The sequence below is a fragment of the Myotis myotis genome, unplaced genomic scaffold (assembly GCF_014108235.1).
Source record: "Myotis myotis isolate mMyoMyo1 unplaced genomic scaffold, mMyoMyo1.p scaffold_m19_p_17, whole genome shotgun sequence".
Taxonomy (NCBI): domain Eukaryota; kingdom Metazoa; phylum Chordata; class Mammalia; order Chiroptera; family Vespertilionidae; genus Myotis; species Myotis myotis.
The window spans coordinates 12,619,188-12,631,903 of NW_023416321.1; positions in this window are offsets into that span (position 1 = coordinate 12,619,188).

Here is a 12,716-nt window from a genome sequence, read left to right on the forward strand (position 1 = left end):
GTTTCTCTCACATCAATGTTTCTCCCTGTCTTTCCCTTTCTCACTCTCCCTAAAAATCAATGGGACAATATTCTTGGGTGAGGATTAACCAAAAAAAAAAAAAGAGCAGGTTGGGCTAGTGTAGTCACTGGATGGTTTCCCCTGGCTTGAATCGCTCTAACTTCTGAGTCTCAGAAGCTGGCAGAATGGCTTCCCTTAAAGGGGACAAGCTTCCCTCCTTCCTTCTTTCCCTCGTCCATTTATTCACCTCACCTCTTCACTTAATACACATAATTGAGGGCCTATATGAGGCTCTGCAGTAGGCAGTGGGGACAGATCTGAATTAGCTGCTTCTCGCTGGCCTACAGTCACCCTCGGGAAATCAAAGGCAAGCAGTGCTCACCATGGGCTGGGTCAGCTTGGTCTCAGGTGCACAGTACACTGGCCTTGCCTCTGTCATCCCTCTGCTCCAAGACCTAGAGGAGGGGAGACTGGAAGAGGCAATGAGGTGGAGCAGAAAGAGAACTGGCCTTGATACCAGAGGCCTTGGTTCTGGGCTCTGGCTCTAATTGTTGTATGACCACGGGCACATCACTTCTATTCTAGCCTTTCCTTTCCTCCTCTGGAAACTGGAGAAATGGGGATGATTCTTGTACTTCTGAGGGAGCAGTTGGAAAGAGTGTCATTAGTGAACATCAGTTGCCCTGCCCATCGCCATAAAATCCAGCCACGGGGCAGGGTACCCAGGGTGCCAGGCCTTGACTGAAATCTCCACCACTTCCTGTTCCCATCTCGTAGGTGAGAGCAACCATAAAACTTCGAAATTATTCCCAGGGATATGGGCAGAGCAGGGACACTGGGGGGAAAAGACCCAGGGTCGAGCCAGGATGAAGGTCAAGGGTCTGCCCCACTCCCTGTATGGGGTCCCTCAGCAGAGGGCGTGGACCCTCAAGTATATTCCCATTTCTAAACCATCCATCCCACGCATTGCAGAAAGCAAGGACCCATCCTGACTCCAGTATTCTAGGGAGAAGTAACTGACTTGGGGGAGTAGCCCTGGCCCATACCCAGTCGGCGCAGAGTTAGGAGACAACTTGGGCCTCCTGGCTCCCCCCAGGCCTAAGGCATATTCCTCTGTGCCAGGCCACCCCTGCATCTCTGCCCTTGTCCCTCTAGCCGCCAGCTTCTCTGCTTGGTCCTCTCTCCACATATGCACTGCAGCCTCTGACAAGCTGGCTAAAGCAATCCTAAATTCTGCCCAATAGCACTATCCCTGACTCCAGAGCCTCAGTCACCTATGGGCTCACTAGGCTCACTCTCCACACCCTCACTACCACCAGCAGCAAGAAAGGTTTATGGGCCTGGGTTTTATTCTAAAAATATGTTTTCAATTAAAGTCGAGAGGTATGAAAGAATGCTACCTCAGGCCAGGCAAGCAGCCCCTCTGAAGCTTCCCCTCCAACAGATGGTTTATAGCATTTTTAATTAATGAGAGATGTGCAGATGGGGGCCCTTAATAGCCTGCAGCAAAATGAAGAGGCTGGGGATGGGGGCGGGGGGTGGAGGGTAGAGCGGGCCTGGCCCTGGGCATGCTCTGGGCTAGAAGATGCCCGAGCTGGAGAACGGAACTCTTCTGCCTTGTCCCCACCATGGCGAGCCTGACAGGCCGCACCTGGACCAGCCCTGAGAATGATAGCTTGTACCCTGGATCCTGAGCCCTGTACCACCACGTGGGAAAGGAAGGAATGTGGAAGGGCAAGCCACTCTGTACAAATCAGATGGGCCTTTAGAGCCTTTGCAGACCTTGCTTTAGGACAGGGGTGGGCAAACTTTTTGACTCAAGGGCCACAATGGGTTCTTAAACTGGACGGGAGGGCCGGAACAAAAGCATGGATGGAGTGTTTGTGTGAACTAATATAAATTCAAAGTAAACATCGTTACATAAAAAGGTACGGTCTTTTTTTTTTTTTAGCCGGATCCGGCCCGCGGGCCGTAGTTTGCCCACGGCTGCTTTAGGATATTTTATGCTTCTCTCATACAAACGCCTCCTTTCCCCACATCTCCACCTTGAGCAAGTCTTTCAATGTCCCAGGGCCTTAGTATTCTCATGGGGAAGATAAGGATTGAAGAATCATAAACCTGTAGGCTTGAAAGGATCATGATATCCAACTAATTCAATCACCAGGGCTTGAACACTGACCAAAACTCTGCTGCCAAGAAGTGGCCTGGTCTCCAAGGCCAGAGGCCTGCCTACCTCCCTGAGTCACAAAGCGGCCAGTTTCACCTGCAGTCAGCTCTGCTAGAGTTAGAATAAAGGGGATTCTGCCCACCCCCCTGAATTAAATATGATCACTGAGGATTTAAGGAGACAATGTATAAAGCTGCTTTGTAAAGTAATTGTAACTATCTTTAATCACCTGAGCAGACGACCTGGGGCCTGGAGAGGAGAAAGTAGAGATCCGCCAAGAGAGGTGGCAGAACAGCAGCCAAAGCCTTGCTGCTGAAGCCCAACAGGTGACAACTATCCCCGAACCCTATCCCACCCCAGAGTTCTCCCCCACCTGTTGGGCTCAACAAGGGAAAAATGGTCAGAGATACTGGTGTCCCAAGGTCAGCATTCACTCAATCAATGAAAGCTCCTGGAGACCCCACAGTGTGCAAGGACTATTTTAGACACTGAGGATTCAGCTGGGGACAGAAAGCATCCTCCATTTTAGTTCAGGGGAGATGAGCAACTAACAAATCAGAATTTTATTTTTTAAATCTCAGGTAGTGATGAGTGGTCTGAAGAAAAACTAAGCAGCGGATACAGACATGGCAGGGTAATTTTTGTTGTTAATCCTCACCTGAAGATATTTTTCCCAGTGATTTTCAGAGAGAGTGGGAGGAGGGAGAGAGGGAGAGAAACATCGATGTGAGAGACACATTGACTGGTTACCACTGGTTGCCTCCCGCACATGCCCTGAGGGCAATGCAGGTATGTGCCCTCCACCAGGAATTGAACTCAAGACCCTGTAGTGCACAGGCCAGTGCCCTAACCACTGAGAAACCACCAATATTTCTTTTTAAGAAAATGTAAAAATTAAATAAGCAAGTAAGCCATGCAGAGAGCTGAGGAATGAGTGTTCTAGGCTGAGAGAAAAGCAAAGTCCCCAAGACAGAAACTAGCTTAATAGGAAGAACAGCAGGGAGGCCAGTGTGGCTGGAGAGAAGGGCGTGAGGGGTGTATTGAAGGCCTCTAGGCCACTGAGGTGGGTGAGGGCTGGAAATATAGGAGACCCTCTGACAGGAGCTTTCCTCCCATTCCCACCACAGCAACACCCCCACCCCCAGGCTCATGGGCATCACCAAAGAGAGGGGGGATGGGAGGGAAGGCTGACTGGGTGGCTGCAGGGACTGAGGAAGTGGTGCTGCATTGTTCATGAGGGACAAGAGGATGTGAATTTCAATGGGGAAGGAGGAAAGAACATAATATGTAAACACAGTAGGCAGAGAGGAGAATGCCAAATCACAATAGCAGCTAACACCATGTGCCAGACACTGTTCTTAAAACTTTACATTAAGTCTCTTCATCTTCCCAGCAACTCTATGGGGTGGGTACTATTATGATCCCCATTTTATAAATGAGGAAACTGAGGCACAGAGCTTCAGAGCTTAGACAATCCAGGCAGGCTGCTTCAGAGTCCCCGCCCATAGCTACATGGGACGCTTGGGACAGGAACATGGACAAAGATGGCTTGAAGAGAAGCAGACTGAGCCAGGGGGAAGGAAGCTCAGGGAACAAATGTTGCCTCCCATAATATTTTTCTCTCCATACAATTCAATGGTGATGTTATCCATTCAGTACTTGGAAAGTTTACAAAGTATTTTCCTATTTAATCCTTTCAATGACTATAGAGAGGGTACTATTGTTGCCCCCAATTTATTAACCAGTGAGATTCAAGGGGTTAAGTAGCCTTACTAGGACGTGGCAAAGACAAGATTCAAATTTAAGGTTTGCCTGACTCCAAAACCCATGCTTTTTCATTCATCCAAAAAGCACTTATGGGCACCTATGAAGTGGCAGGCACTGAACCAAGTATCCAAACATGAAAAAGACAATAGCCTTGGAAGGATCCCTTGGTTAGTGCCCCCATCACTTATACCAAGCATGTCAAACTCGCGACCCAGCCAATATAATGGTTATGTAAGAAACGTTTTAATAAAAATTTTGTAACTTAATTTTTACAATATCCTGTTACATATAACTAGAGGCCCGGTGCACAAAAATTTGTGCACTCGGGGGTGAGGGGGGTCCCTCAGCCCGGCCTGTGTCCTCTCTTAGTCTGGGACCCCTCAGGAGATAACGACCTGCTGGCTTAGGCCTGCTACCGGGTGGCAGAGGGCAGGCCCAATCCCTAGGTGCAGCCCCTGGTCGGGCTCAGAGCAGGGCCAATTGGGGAGTTGGGGCGCCACCCCGTCATGCACAGTGCAGGGCAGATTGGGAGGTTGTGATGCCACCCTCAGTCACGCTCAGGGTAGGGCCAATTGGGGGGTTGGGGCACCGTCCCCTGTCACACTCAAGGCAGGGTCGATGGGGAGGTTGCGGCGCCACCCCCTGTCATGCACAGAGCAGGGCCGATCAGGGGGTTGGGGCACCGCCACTCTCACACTCAGGGCAGGTCCGATGGGGAGGTTATGGCTCTACCCCATCACACACAGAGCAGGGCCCGTGTGTGTGTGGGGGGGGGGGGGGTTGGGGAGCTCCCCCCTATCAGGCACAGAGCAGGGCTGCTCAGGGGGTTGGGGCCCCGCCCCCTGTCACACACAGAGCCGCAGGGCGATCAGGGGGTTTGGGTGCTGCCCCCTGTCACGCTGATCCCAGTGCTGGGAGGCATATTACCCTTTTACTATATAGGGTAGAGGCCTGCTGCATGGGTGGGGCCGGCTGGTTTGCCCTGAAGGGTGTCCTGGATCAGGGTGGGGGTCCCCACTGGGGTGCCTGGCCAGTCTGGGTGAGGGGCTGAGGGCTGTTTTCAGGCTGGGAGTGACTGAAGTTCCCAACCGCTTTTTTTCTTTTCTTTTTTTTATTCTGGGCCAGCTTTACCTTGAGGCTTGGCTCCAGCTCTTTGGCCTCCGTGCGGCTGAAAGTAGGTTTCTGGCCTTTGCTTACAATGTTGCGAATCTGCTGGCTGAAGTCCTGCAGTATTTGTTACAATGTTTCTTAAACTGCCCGCTCAGAGGCCTGCAGCCCCAGGCGGGGAACGCAACGATGATCCTCCATCACTGAGGCAAGCAAGCCTCATGTTAGTTTCAAGCTGCCTGGCTGCCGGCTGCCATCTTGGCTGACAGTTAATTTGCATATCTCGCTGATTAGCCAATGAAAAGGGTAGCGGTCGTACGCCAATTACCATGTTTCTCTTTTATTAGTGTAGATTAGTGTAGATTATTAATAACGAACTACAACATTCACTAATGACTGATTACTATAATTGTGTTGCATTTGTTTCCCTTACGCACCTTACGCACAGGTGCACATCTCTCTCCACTAACACTAGCAGCGAATATTTTAGCAGCTGATTGCCACATCATTAGTCCTGGACCAACTTGTTTGGTATATGCAACAGAAAATATTTCGCTTTCAGAGAACAAGAAAAATAGGTTTATTTGCATTATGCTTATTAATTTTGCAGTTATTCAGTGTCTGGTAAGTTAATGTTCAAGAAAAAATATTAATTTTTATTTAAATGTTCTATTATTTTATGTTAACGATGACTCATTTATTTCAGCCCTTTGTATTCAGCATGTCTCTATCCAAATAAACCTACGTTTCTATGAAAATTGAAGCTTTTGGGTTTTTTTGCGGCCCACATAAACTTAAACCTTGTTTATTTGGCCCGTGTTAGCCTTTGAATTTGACATGCTTGACTTACACCCTATACTCAGCCCCTTAAGAAGCATTCCTCTTACTCTTGATTAAAGAATGTGAGAGAGCCCTGGCAGGGTGGCTCAGTTGGTTGGAGCCTCTCCCCTACACCCAAAAGATTGCAGGTTTGATTTCTGGTCAGGGCACATTCCTAGATAACCAGTTCAATCCTCAGCCTGAGCACATACAGAAGGCAACCAATCGATGTTCCTCTCTCACATCGATGTTTCTCCCTCCCTCTCACACTCTTCCTGCCCCCCTCCCCTCACCCCGTCCCTCCTCCCTCCCATTCTAAAAAGCAATGGAAAAAATATCCTCGGGTGAGGATTAACAACAAAATGAGATAGCAGGTGGGAGGGTGCAGGAGGAGACCCCTGAGCTTCGGCTCTGCTTGGCATTTCATGCATTGGATCACTGAGCCCCTCCATCAGCTCAGCAGGGTAATGCTTTGCCTGTCCTGATTCCCTACCCCCGCAGCATAAGAATCTTGATTTTTTTTAAGAAGAATCCTGATTTTTATCTCGAGTGCCAATGTGTCTAACTAAAGACTACATTTTTTAAGTTCTTTTTTTTATTATTGATTTCAGAGGGGAAGGGAGAGAGAGATAGAAACATCAATGATGAGAATCATTGAATGTCTGCCTCCTGCATGCCCCGCACTGGGGATGGAGCCCGTAACCCAGGCATGTGCCCTTGATCAGAATCAAACCGAGGACCCTTCAGTCTGCAGGCTGACGCTCTATCCACTGAGCCAAATCGGCTAGGGCAAGACTACATTTTAAAGCCTCTATTGCAATTAGGCATTGTCAGAAGACTAAGCTACGGCTAACAAAATGTAGAGGAAATAATTGTATGGGACTTCTAGAAAAGCTGCATAAAAGGGAGATTCCTGAGGTGGGTCCTTTGAGCCTGTTCTCCTGCTTGGAACTCAGATACAATAGCTGAAGTTCTAACAGACATCATGGATCATAAAGGTGAGTCTGAAAATAAAAATCATGTGTTCAGAATAGAACAAAAAAAATTAGGGTCCAGGGCCCCAGATGATGCTGAAAAATTCTTGATCTCCCTGCCCCTGAACATGAGCAGGAAATAAACTTCTATACTGTTTAACTTATTATTATTCCTTATCTCAGTCGCTAGCAGTCAAATCCATATCTTTTTTTTTTTTTTAAATATATTTTATTGATTTTTTTACAGAGAGGAAGGGAGAGAGATAGAGAGCCAGAAACATCGATGAGAGAGAAACATCGATCAGCTGCCTCCTGCACATCCCCCACTGGGGATATGCCTGCAACCCAGGTACATGCCCCTGACCGGAATCGAACCTGGGACCTTTCAGTCCTCAGGCCGACGCTCTATCCACTGAGCCAAACCGGTTTCGGCTAAATCCATATCTTAACAGATAACAGTAGTTATAACCATCATCTCCATTTGGACACTGAAGCTAACAAGTTGCCCCAAACCCCACAGCTAAGTAAGGGAAAGCAGCAGGATTCAAACTTGAATCTAATTCCAAAGTCCCTGATCCTCCCATCCCTTTGGTAAGAGCCATGTTTATTCTCAGTAATTCATGAGACAGCACAGGCCTTTCAGGAGAGTTTAAAACAGCCGACAACATCCACATCCCGTTCTTATCTTAGGGACACACATCAGAGCAGACTGTCTCTAGTAGATAAATTAACCACATACCAGGCAGCAGACAGGTTTTTAATTTCCCATTTAACATCTCTTCTGTCCAAGTCCCAAGGTGCCAGGCTCTTGCAGGGCTCCCCGAAGAAAGTCCAAAACTCATTCTCATGCAGACTTCACAATGTACTCTTCTCTAGGGGAAACTTGTGTTTATTAATTCCTTAGAATTTTCTCAATGTCAGATAATGGTGTTTGTAAATAAAGACAGTTTTACTTCTTCCTTTCCAATATGAAGCCCTTTTATTTCCTTTTCTCATCTCACAGCGCTAGCTAAAACCTCTAGTGCTACGATGAATCAGAGGTGAAAGTAAACATCCTTGCTTTGTTTCTGATCTAACATGGAAGGCATCCAGGCTTTCACCATTAAGTCTGATGTTTCCTGTGGGGTTTTTGTAGATGCCTTTTATAAGGTTAAGGAAGCTTCCTTCTACTCTAAGTTTATTGAACTATATCGTGAATTTGTAAATGATTTTTGTGTATATACTGAGATGATTGTGTGGATTTCATACTTTATTATACTAATATGGTGTATTACATTAATTGATTTTTGGATGTTAAAACCACCTTTCATCTTTTTTTCTATGATGTTGTATTCAGCTTGCTAATATTTTATTGAGGACTTTTGCTTATTGTTCTGTAGTTTTCTTGTGATGTCAGGAAAGTTCTTGTTGCCTGGCTGGCATGGCTCAGTAGTTGAGCATTGACCTATAAACCAGGAGGTCATGGTTTGATTCCTGGTCAGGGCACATGCCCAGGTTGCAAACTTGATCCCCATTGTGGGATGTGCAGGAGGCAGTCAGTCAATGATTCTCTCTCATCATTGATGTTTCTATCTTTCTCTCCCTCTCCCTTCCTTTCTGAAATCAATAAAAAAATATTTTTTTAAAAGAATATTATTGCATTGGAGGTCCCCAAGAAAGTTACATGGGATTAAGTCCAGAGGAAACCGAGTGCAAGTTTTCAAGGGCCCTCTCTCAGTAGAGTCAGATAGGATGTCCTTCATTTCCCTAGCAATAAACTGTGACAACATGTGTGAAATGTTGCCATTAATGAAGCTCATTAGAGACTCAGTGCCGAGAATGTTTTGAGAGACAGGTCATGTAGGCACCCTATGCCTGACATGTACCCAAATTCCAGATTTCCAAAAGGAAAGCAAATATTTAGCATAAACAATATTGATGACAGCTTAGCTTAGGCACAGGGAGCCATTCTTACTAGTTAGGGCAATGGGAACATTCCCGAACTCCAAGTTACCAGATGCCACCAAGGACTGACCTTGTAAGCAGGCCTTTCAAAGGATAGGCCTTCTGTTAACTCTTTTCTGCGCACCTGCATTTAAAACAAAATCCCAGAAAGTAAATAATGATTAATACAAAAAAAGTAAATGCTAATGTTGGCATTTTAGCCATAGGAGGAGGGAGGAAGGGAGGTTTGAGTGGCCGGACATTCTTAGTGTCCTGGAACCACACTCCTTTAGCTTACCCATGTGCATATGTACAGTCAAGCCTGCATCTCTAGAGAGTTTACTTTGGAGTGACAGAAAAAGCCCTCAGTTCATGTCATGCAGTGCTTAAGCAGAAATATTGTCCCTGCACTGTAAGGGAAATGGCTTTTCCAAGCCTTGTGGCTTTTCAGCAACACTACCTCTCCACCACCCATCAAAACTGCACAAGTTTCATCAGTCACAGTCTGGAGTAAAGATTGAGAGTATGTCAAAGGGGGGCAGGAAAGCACACACTCCTCTGGCACCCTCTCCAGCATCCAGCCTGCCTCCACGCAGCACAAGCCTGATCCCACTGTCAAAGCAACATTGAGACTTCTTTAGTTTCCTGGCTATTGTCACTAGTTGATTTTACTCAACTTATGTCACAGACTACCCCTGACCTCTCATGCATACCACTGATGGTAATAAAAATAATAACAGCTACATGCTTGTTAAGCACAAAGTATGGACCAACCACTGTGTGAAGCAATTTCACATACTACCTCTCAACAATCCTGAAGACAGGTTGGCCCCAGGTCACTAATAGGTGGCAGAGATGGAATATGACCTCAAGCCCTGTGGCTCCAGAGCCAGCATTCTTAACTGCCAGCACGACTCCACTCGACAAAGACAACTCCAGGACAGAAGAGGTTTCCCTTCCCATAGGAGAGCCCTTCACATTCTCTGACCTGGATTGGGGGTGAGGTAGAATAGAATACTTCTTGAGGCTGAAGATTAGGACAACAAAGAACCAAGTAACACAAACAAGTGGGGAGATTCCTGAACAAAGTTTCCTTTCAGTGGTCCCATCTTCCAGGGGACATTTCGAAATGCAGCTGCATTCCTGGCTGTCACAAGGAACAGGGGTGCCAGGAATGCAAAATATCCTACAATGGATAGAACAGTCTATGCTATGTCAACAGCATCCCCACCGACAAACACTACATAACAAACTGGCCCTTGTATCCAGCTCCAGGGCTACAGAAGCAAGAGGCAATAGAAAAGATCATTTTAAGCTCACTGCTTTCGAAGCCTTACCTTATGAATCTTGAGCTTTTGTGAAGCACCTGCCAGGCAACCATATGGCCCAAGCCTGTTCCTCAACCTCAACATCTAGATTAATAATCTCCAAGGCATGGACAGGAGCCAGGCTCAGGCCCACAGGCTATTTGTCCAACAAGACACTTGGCTGCATCCTGGCCCAGGCAATGGGCAGACATAGGGCTATGCCAGCTGATTCTTGGACTAAGCACTTGAGAAATGTTAAGCAAGTCTCAGAAGGAACGAGACTGTGGTCATTGCTCATTGTAGTTGTCATCAGCTCAGTTCTGTAGTGTCAAGCCCTCTGCTGAACATGGAGAAGATGGCAAGTCAGGTCGTGGGAAAACCATTCTTAGCGTTTGTGGGCTCTGAGGAAATATCTGCATTCTGGCACTTCCCCTCTCTCTCTGTCCTCAAACATATGCCTCTCAGTAAAGGCTTCAACTCAGGTCCCCAGGCCTCCTTTCTAAAAAAGGCTAGTATTTATGAAATAAGTAAAGAGCGGTGTAGTCAAAAACCAACAATTAAGTCTATGTTGCAAGGCAACCTTTGTATTATAGTTTAGCAGCATATGTCTGTTTTTCACTAATGCAATAAACCATTGATCTTCTAAACACTAAAACACTGCTCTTCCAGTTTCCCATCTCTGTCCCTTTCCTATAGAGCCTAAACATCTGGCCAGGTAAAGTATGATTGAAGAGTAAATCTAATTCATGAGGCACTTGATTTACTCGGTGATAAGCTTAAAGACTTCAATCTAGAACAGGGTAAGGAAAGCAAGACTATTTATAGAGTCAGCGGTGATCTCCTTAATGATTGTATCCTTGTTCCCCTAGATCTCTTTGACAATTCTATAGGAAGCTGTAAAGGAAGAGTGAATGGGTTGTTACAAGGCCTTAATACTTAGAGATATTAAACTGAATTATGTTCAAGAGCCAAAACCCTGAGATGGTGTGGTGTTTGTGGGAGCCTGGGAGGGTAGTAATGTATGACTATCAGACAGGATCAAAACATAAAACAATAGTGATGGCACCAATAAAGTAATCTCAAAGAAATAGTTATTGTTACGGAAAGGAGTATAAAAAAAGGCAGATAAGAAACAAACTGTTAGGAGAATGGCAGACAGGGGAATAACGATTCTTGGCTCCTGATATTTTAACTGAAACTGAGAGATTTATGAAACAAACTTAGGATGAAGTCTTTTTTATTTTTAAAGGAGCTGTCATCAAGTTTTTACATACTTAAAAGTCGGCTACTCTCCAAAAGAGAAAAATTTAGTTAAACAATTTACATTAAAAATAGATAGGTCTGGCCCTAGCCGGTTTGGCTGTGGATAGAGCATCGGCCTGGAATTGACAGGTTCAATTCCAGTCAAGGGCACCAACCTTGGTTGCAGGCTCCTCCCTGGCCCAGGCCTTGGTTGTGTGTTTTGTGTGAGGCACGATCGATGTGTTTTGAGGAGGCAACCAATCGACTATTTCTCTCACATCGACATTTCTGTCTTTCCCTCTCTCTTCCACTCTCTCTAAAAATCAATGGAAAAATATCCTCGGGTGAGGATTTAAAAAAAATAGATAATTCTGGCCCTGGCCGGGTGGCTCAGTTGATTGGAACATCATCCCATACACCAAAAGGTTGCAGGTTCAATCCCTGGACAAGGCACACATGGCAGGCAACCAATCAATGTTTCTTTCTCTTCTCATCCTCTCTTCTCTCTCCCCACTTCCTCTCTCTCTCTAAAAAAAAATCAATAAACATATCCTCGGTAAGAATTAAAAAATAAATAAACAGACTGGTAGGTCTGGCAGTTATAGCACAAGGCAGATTTAGCTAATGTAGACAACCCTCTACCTCATCTTCAATTTACAAACACTGAAAAATGCCAGATAAAATGCAGCATATTTGAAACTGCATAGCTCATTATGAGCTATTACTTCACATTCATTTGGACAGCTATTATCAAAACAACAGAAAATAAGTGTTGGTAAGGATGCAGAGAAATTAGAACCCTTTTGCATTGCTAATAGATATATAAAATGTATGGTGATTTCTTTAAAAATTAAACACAGACTAGCATATGATCCAACAATTCCAACTCTGGGTATATACCAAAAAAAAGTGAAATCAGGGACACAAATGGATATTTATATACACATGTTCATAGCAGCATTAATCACAATCACCCAAAAGTAGAAGCAACCTAAGCACCCATCATCAAATGAACAGACAAAGTGTGGTATATACATACAATGGGATGTTATCCAGTCTTAAAAAGGAAGGAGCCCAGCCAGTGTGGCTTAGTAGTTGAGCGTCGACCTATAAACCAGGAGGTCACAGTTGGATTCCCGGTCAGGGCACATGCCTGGGTTATGGGCTTGATCACCCATGTGGGGTGTGCAGGAAGCAGCCGATCATGATTCCCTCTCATCATTGATGTTTCTCTCTCTCTCTCCCTGTCTCTTCCTCTCTGAAATCAATAAAAATATATTTTTTTTAAAAAGAAAGGAAATTCAAACACTTTCCACAACATGGATGAATCTTGAAGTCATTATGCTAAATAAAATAAGCTAGTCACAAAAGGACAAATACTATATGATACTACTCAGTATTCAAACTCAG